Below are 6,506 nucleotides of genomic sequence, written 5' to 3' on the forward strand. Positions count from 1 at the left end.
GATGAATCAATACAGAAAATGTGGTTTATATAACTGGAGTATTATTCATCCATAAAGAAGAATTCTTAGAAAAATGGGCAGAACTGAAGATTATAATGTTAAGTGAAATAATCCAGACTCAGAAAGAAAATTGGCCCATGTTTTCTTCACATGTAGAATCTAGGATGGAAAAAACGATAACATAAAAACATAGAGTAAAGACTATTAGAGAAGAGTAAGGGGGTCATGATGCGGTGAGAAAGGAGGATAAGACAGACTAAGGAGAGTGGATAAGCTCAACCTGTGTTTTATGCATGTAGGAATATGTCATAATGAAGCACACTGTTATGTATAATTAAAATGCACTAAAAATAGTAGCAACAACCACAAAAATTGTTTTTCAGGACTGAAAGCCAACACCATGCACACTATAAATGTCTGTAGGACTTAACTTGTCTCTCAATAATATTTTAATTAATGTCCATTACTTGAGTATAAGGAGTCAGAGCATGAGGTACACTGAAATATGTCTGAAAGTAGAATTGCAATTGCTAGAAATACAATAAATTCTCTTGAAAAATCAATATTCGAGTATAGATTAATGTCTCAAAGTGACTTAAAACAATTTTTTTTATCAAAGTTAATCAGTATTAATAAAATAAATAACAACTGCTGTTGTGTGATTACTTGGTGTCTGGACATGTACCACATGATTGTTAACAACACTTGGAATAGTAATCACCACTACCCCTTAACATTGCCAAAAATAAAATAATTGCCTTGCCTGTTAGTGAATCATATTAAAGCATGTTAAAAGATGAAGAGCATTTGGAACAGAATTCCATAGAGAAAATCTCCAAATCCAAATCTCTTTTATGTTTATTACAAAGGAGGTGTTTTTTCTCAGAAAACACATAAAGGAAATAACCAATTGCTTCAAGTCAATGAAACTATAGCAGAAGAAAAACAAAGAGAGGTCCAAAGATATTCCTCAATGTACATTTTCAAGAGGATTGGAGGTTTTTAATTCTAAGGGCAAATTGAGTAGCTTCTTACCACCTTATATGAAAGACTCAAATATTTAAAATAATGGATTCTCTGATGAACAAATACTTTAAAACCTGACCATATATTTCATTGTTTACTCACAAGACTAAGTGAACATAAATAGAGAAAGAAATGATAAAATAGTCTAACCAATTCAGTTTAAGTAGTGGGACATGAGGAATGTTTTGAAAAATTAATCACATCTAAACATGCTCCATGTGAATATGTTCTTGGAACTTCCACTAACAGTCTTCAGCACTGATTAAGTAAAAAAAAAAAAAAGTTACATTTAAAAAAAATATCGATAACATCTTTAATTTTTTAAAGAGGCTGGAAAAGTTAAATTATAATAGACTAAAAATATTTACTCTATTTTCAGAGTTTGACTTCTATGAGAATACCCTAACTTCCCTACCCAAGAGAGAGAGAAAAAGTATATACAAAGTAGTAAATCATTATTTTTATCAAAATAATATAAGGCAATTTTTCCTTTCAATAAATGAAGAAAACATCCAAAAAGACATATTTACACAATAAAAAAGTAAATAATTTGAGAGAAGATAAATTCTATTATTACATTTAAATGATGGTTTTAAGTTGTCCAACAGCCTTCATGAAGGTTTTGTAGTTAATGGCAATGGAGATTTTTCCGTTCATTTTAGCAGCCTTTTCAATTTTTACCATTTGTTAGTGTTTCTGGAGAAGAAGTAGATGGTCCTTGCAATGCTTTTAGAAATGGGTGGTCCATGGCCGTAACTGGAGAATTTAAAAATGCAACCGAAGGTGCACCGATCCCACTGTCATCTAATGGCATGTAGCCCTCTGTCAGTGAGCTGAAACCAGTTAATCCCCCCATTGCTGCATAAGGAACATCCTGTCCCACTGGTTTTCCCTGAGCCATTCTTTCTTGCTTTGTTTCCACGACTGTGTCACGGGCATATGAAGGCTGACACAAGCACATGTGAAAGAGCTATGGAATCCTGAACACTTGGAACCTGTGGCTATGTATAATAGTGTAACTTTACATGCATTGCACGTAAAACCAGGTGCAGGGCTGTGTTGATCAGCAAAGTGCCTGCACCTGCAGCGAATGGGCTGTGTGCCATTCAAAGGCACAAAAAGGTAAGGTAAGCCCTGCACTGGCAGCCAGTCACTTGGCAAAGCAGATCAAAGGGGCGCTGCTGTGGAATTGTTTCAAAGTCAGTTTTATGTTGCTTATACCTATGTGTACAAAAACACAGTGTCTCTGGACCAATGAGTTTACAATCCATTCCTGTTGGTGATCGCCAGTTCACAAATAACCTGTTCTGTAAGCGCATAGGTAAAACTTTCTTTTTGTATTATTCATATTCTTCAGGAGTAAAAAGTTTCCCTCCATCATCCTCACCAACAATTCAGTAACCCAGGAGATTAGTTTTGAAGAGCGAGTTTAAAAAGAGCATCTCACTTCCTCTCTCTCCCATTTTTACATTTGTTAAAAAAAAAAAAGATATGAACCAAATGTAATCACTTTATAGGAAATACAAAGGAAAAAGGAAAATATTAGATGGCATACTGAGGATGTGGTCAATCAAATTCAGAATATGAATCTGAATTTGGGACAGAGGATGTGATATCTTTACTTTTGTCTTCTTTTCTTTTTCCCCAGTACAAATTGAACCCAGAGATGCTTTACCACTGAGCTTCATCCCCATTCTTTTTTATTTTTTATTTTAAGATAATTCTTACTAAGTTGCCAAGGCTGGCTTTGAACTTGTGATCCTCCTTCTTCAGCCTCCTGAGTCACTGAGATTACAGGTGTGCACCACCACTCCTGGCGGTTTAGTGATTTTTTTTTTTTAAACAGAGTATCTTATTCTGTTTTCTGTTGCTATAACAAAATACTTGAGGCTGGTTACTTCATAAGGAAGAGAAAATTATTTAACTCTTTCTTTAACAAATAAATGGCATGAAAATAAGTGAGGGTACAAAAATTTGTAGATTAAAAGAGATTTACAAGATATATCAACACACATTTTGATCCTGATTTAAATGAAATAATTTTTACAAAGACATTTTGAGTCGGGCATGGTAGTGCATGCCTATAATCCCAGTGGCTCTGGAGGCCGAGACAACAGGATCAAGAGTTCAGAGCCAGTCTCAGCAATGCGAGGTGCTTGGCAACTCAGTGAGACCCTGTCTCTAAATAAAAACACAAAATAGGGCTGGGGATGTGGTTCAGTGGTTGAGTAGTGCCCCTGAGTTCAATCCCTAGTACCAAAAAAAAAAAAGACATTTTGAGACAAACATGAAATTTAAATGTGAACTATGTGAGATTATATTAAGGAATTATTGTTAATATTAATTGTGGTGATAGTTTGGGGCTTAAGATTTTTAAAACAAAAACAAAAAAATATCTTTACTGACACAGAAGCCAGTCTGAAGGGGTTCCCACTGGCTAAATCTGGGACAGTCTGAATATCAAAATGAATAATGCCAGTAAAAAATTACAACGCATTTAATAAATAAAAGCGAATAAATCCAGATTGATAATGATGCTGATACTGCTTCCATTGGGATCGGAAACAAGTTCTTGTTCCCCAGCGTTGAAGAATGAACATCCGAGAAATGCCAAGCAAGCACAGCAAGAAGTTTTATTTAAGAAAGTGATAGAGACAGACTTCTCGGAAGAGAAGGGGACATCGGAGCTGAAAGCTCATGGGAGGGGGTGCGACTTGCTTTCTTATAGACCCCAGAAGCCCCTGATTTAATCATTGTCTTCTCCTTCTTCCCCATGTACATGACTAGGAGCACAGGCATGGAGGTTAACTGTTAGCAACTCAGTGTTCTTTCTTAGATAACCAGTCATCACCTCTTGCCCCCATCATTGATTACCTACACTGACTGCCTGAACTTGTCCCTGCCTCAAAAATATAAACAATGTGTGTATGTGTATGTATTGGGGAAGAAACACAACTAATACATGTAGATGGAATGTTGAAATTAGGAAATTACCATTTATCAACCATTGCAATAATGATGAATTCAGGCACAAACCATCAAAGCATGCTAAAACTAGTGGGAGAAAGTTTGAGGAGCCTTGGGATATTCACATACCATATATATATATATATATATATAGTTGTCGTTGTTGTTATTATATTGCTGTGCTGGGGATCTGACCAGGGCCTCATGCATGCTAAGCAAACTCTCTACCACTAAGCCACATTTCCAGCCCTCAAAGTATTTATTTTTTATTTTTTTGTAGTTGTAGATGAACAGAATACCTGTATTTTATTTGTTTATTTCCATGTGGTGCTAAGGATGGAACCCAGGGCCTCACACATACTAGGCAAGTGCTCTGCCACTGAACTACAACCCCAACCCCAACCCCAACCCCCTCAAAGTATTTATTAACAAAGGAAAGATGGTAACACATCAGAGAAGCTTGACACTACATTAACCAAGTGATCAAAGCTCATGTCACCATTAACGGGACAAAGTAATTTCAGGTGCCTCTAAAATGAAGCATGGAGAAGTCTTTGCTGAGGGGCTTGATGAGCATGTTGGGATTTGGGACTTAACTTGAACATTCGCATGACAGTTTATAATTCCACCTTAACGTTTGCCTTCTGCTTGCATGGAGCTTCAAGGTCAGTCTGAGGTAAGATCTAGGGCCTTCTCTGGGCATGTGCACTGCCCTGTGTATGTGTGTGGCCTTCTAGAGTCCCAAGAAGAGGTCAGAGCTTTTCAAAGTCCCCCTCAGTCATCTCATCCAACTTCTCCTTTTGACCTTTTCTGTTATACTTTATTTTCTTTAATCATTATCTACCAACTTTGGCAGTTGATGAGAAACTGATGTGACTCCATTTTTGAGAAAACAGCTTCCACCTCAAGGCCTGTCCTAAGGAAGGGGGTGTGACCCTTGTCCTGGGAAAAACCCACAGAGCACTCCAAGGTACATACCCACCCTGCTGAGTTGTTTGGTTAGGCTAGGTGAAGACCCATAGCAACCCCCTAGCAACCACCAATCAGCATGAAACAGGGAAAACACCTGGGATGCCAGATGACCCCCCAGTAGTTTATGGTGGTTGATAACATGTTGGGAAACCATGTAGTTTAGCACGTACACCCCTCGTGGCCTAAACCAATCAGTTCAAAGGAATCCCCCTCTTGTACTAACCAATCACCCCTACCCAACTTGTTCCCGTCAGTGAACGTGCTAATCAATGTTAAGAGCTGTTGTTTGACTTTCCCGAGGTATGGAATGATTTGCTGTGTGATGTTGTGACGCGTAGAGTATCCCCCCAAAACCTATAAAATGTCACTGAACAAAGGACGGGGACTCACTCCTCAGACCGCTGCGTCAGAACGGTTGTGAGTCCAGGCTCCAGCTTGCAATAAAGACTCTCATGTGATTGCATCGGATTCGGCTCCTGGAGGTCTATTGGGGTCCCACGAATCTGGCATTACATTGTAAAGTAAAAAACAAACAAACAAACAAACAAAAACAAAGAAACTGTTCCTAGATATTTTGGCAAATGCCCTAGTAGATGAGCTCCTAGCCTTTCAAAGAAGCCTTGCAAGTGAGATATCCCCACACCATACAGGTAAAATAATGGCAATTCTCTGAGAAGAAGGCTTTGCAGAAGTTTCAGAAGTTTCAACCCCATTCTGCCTTTTCCAGTGCCACACTGCTGACTTTCACTGTCACTCTAGGTTATTGGCAGCTGGAGAGGAGAGAATTGGAGTAGGGCAAGTTAAAATGCCACAAATCTCACAGTACTTGATTAGATTCTGCCATTTTTTTTCTGAATAAACAATCTGCTGGCTGCTGTAAGTCTTTGATTAGTTTCAAAGGCTCAGTAAAAAGTGTATTCTGACAGTTTTTGACAACTTTCTTGTTGCTTTTATGGAGGAGGGAATTTTTGGAGATTCTTACCTCTCAATTTTCACTGATATCACCTGAGTTTCTGAATCTAATCCTAAGGACACATCAGACAAACCAATATTGAGGGAACTCAACAAACCAATCAGTCTCTAATTTTCAATAGTGTCAAGGTTGTGAAAATTAAGAAAAAACTGAGGAACTATTTTGGATGAAGAGAATCAAAGATTCAGGACAATTGAATGCAAAGCGTGATTCTAACTTGAGCCTTTTGGATTCAGACATTATTGGGACAAATTCAGCCAAACTTGAATGGAGTCTAGGATCAGGTGGTAATGATGTATCACTGTCATTTTCCTGATTTTTTTTTGATAGTTTTATTAAGTTTTAGATCATTATCATTCCTTTTGATGAGAAATGGCACTTAGAATCAAGATCTGAGTATGCTTTTTTTTTAAAAAGGATTCTGTTGACAGAATCCAACAGGTCTGAGGTTGTTTCTTTGCTGGCTTTCAGCTCTAAGAGGCTGTCTGCATTCTTGGTTCCATGCATTCCTCCATCTTCAAGCAAAGACACAGGAATGCTTCTTGGGATTCAGTGCTCTGGCTTCTCC

At 37.8% G+C, this 6,506-nt stretch overlaps 1 pseudogene; it reads right to left on the reverse strand.

The window, feature by feature from the left end:
- Positions 1 to 1,677: 1,677 nt before the first annotated feature.
- LOC114087024 (protein FAM221A-like) lies at positions 1,678 to 2,360 on the reverse strand (annotated as a pseudogene).
- Positions 2,361 to 6,506: the final 4,146 nt, after the last annotated feature.

Source organism: Marmota flaviventris, chromosome 12 (assembly GCF_047511675.1).
Source record: "Marmota flaviventris isolate mMarFla1 chromosome 12, mMarFla1.hap1, whole genome shotgun sequence".
Classification (NCBI taxonomy): domain Eukaryota; kingdom Metazoa; phylum Chordata; class Mammalia; order Rodentia; family Sciuridae; genus Marmota; species Marmota flaviventris.